Raw genomic sequence first — 1,985 nt, 5'->3', positions numbered from 1 at the left:
ATTTAATCCTATTACTGCATTACTTGGTAGGTCTACTTCAGCCACGGGATCTGTAGAAAAAATTAGATGGTGTGGCAACCTAATATTAATTTTTCCATTGACAGAAGCTTGCTGGAATTGAAGTCCCTTTTTGAATGCTTCCAATTCACTTAAATGTGACACATTAATTCTGAGAGTAATGTTGTGAGCAGCAACAATATACCCAGCAATAAAATAATCAAAATTATTCATAGGTACATTTGCAATGCTCCATGTATGACCAGAGACTAAATTATAGTCCTTATTGTGTAAAATTGGACTATTTTCATATAGACATCTGAGCATTAAACTGCTTATTTGTATATGAATTATATTATATATATCACGGAAAACATTGGTTCTTAGCATATCCAGTGTGCCTATTTCTCTGTTAATATACTTCAGTAATCCAACATAAAAAATAAGAACATTCTCAAGATTTGAGTTTTGTTTCATGTCAGTTTCAGTAAACATTAAGTGTGGATTGTTTATGAAATAAATTGCTGCAAAATAATTTTGTAATGTAGTGTGTATGAAACTACTGGACTCATCTTTATCAAACACATAATAACTACTGATAGTGTCCATCATACTCAGTTTTGGAATGTCATGAAGCTCCTTTCCAAAAATATATTCTTGCTTCATTACACCGTCATAGGCTAACTTAGAAAGATAATAGAAATCTTTCCAAATACCAATTAATTTAGAATTTTTAAAATCAACTTCTTGTATTAAATTTTGAGGCATTTCATAGTTTATATCAATTACTTCAGCATCAATGAGGTGCCGCTTGAGTAATGCACGAACGTAATAACTATAAATCTCTGTCATTGTTATTGGATGTTTATTGTTTTTATTATTAGTATGTGTAAAATCAGTGAATATTTTACATATTATGAAGCAGTTCATTGGATTGTACAGCATATTCTCAATCACAGTATTACGACTGTAAAAAGATTGAAATTCAGAAGTTACTGCTTCATTTTTAAAATAGTTAGAAGCATATTTTAAGATTTCGTTTGAGCCAAAGCCTTTAAGAGCAATAAGTTTTGAGTCGTCTTCTAAGAAAGTAAGCAAAGGAAAAATAGCAGCATGTCTGCTGGTAACTATTACTGTTGACTTGGGAAGAATGTCTCCTTTTATAAGTTCGATGAATATTGAAGTTGAACTGTTTCTCAAATGATGTGGAAGCTCATCAAAACCATCTAATATCCAAAGAACTCCTGCTCCTTTTGTTTCATTTATCAATAACATTACTTCAGTCTCATTAATATCATCAACATTAATGAGAAGGTCTTCGATGTTTTTAGCTTTTTGATAAGTTTCAAAGCGCAGTGGAATGAGAATAATAATTTTGTAATTGTTTAAATATTTATCTGTTTGTCTAACCCATCGCAGCGTAAGTTCTTTAGCTAATGTGCTCTTTCCTATGCCAGGCTCTCCTGCAATTAATACTAATCTCAATCTTTTATCTGTTAGTGGCTTTAAAATATTTTTAATTTTTATTTTTTCAAAATTATTGTGCTCCTTCATTACTTCATTAGTACTACTAGTATGTAAAAATTCTGCATTTTCTTTGCTATTTTTATCCACTATGATTTGTATCAGAGGTATAAAAGGAACATAACCCTGAACTGATGGACCAGCAGCTGGGAATTTATTAACAGTTGGATCTTTGTACCTTGTCAGAGCTTCATTATACTTGTTACGTAATTTTGAAGCATATTCATTGTGAATATCAATTATTGATGATTCATGCATTATTATTGCTAATACTATTATTACCAGCATTATGATCAATGGCAATAATGAACCATGTGCAGGCTTTGTAGCTGGATCTAGATACATGTATGTAAAGTAAAGAAAGTTATGCCTATGTTCACAATAGCTTAACTTAAACTGACCTCTGCAATTGTGTTTCTTGAATTGACTCCTGATTTTCTTTGCTGTAGATTTGTCTCCAGTCT

Source organism: Amphimedon queenslandica, unplaced genomic scaffold, assembly GCF_000090795.2.
Source record: "Amphimedon queenslandica unplaced genomic scaffold, v1.1 AMPQUscaffold_10738, whole genome shotgun sequence".
Taxonomy (NCBI): Eukaryota; Metazoa; Porifera; class Demospongiae; order Haplosclerida; family Niphatidae; genus Amphimedon; species Amphimedon queenslandica.
Note: the sequence above shows the minus strand (reverse complement) of the source record.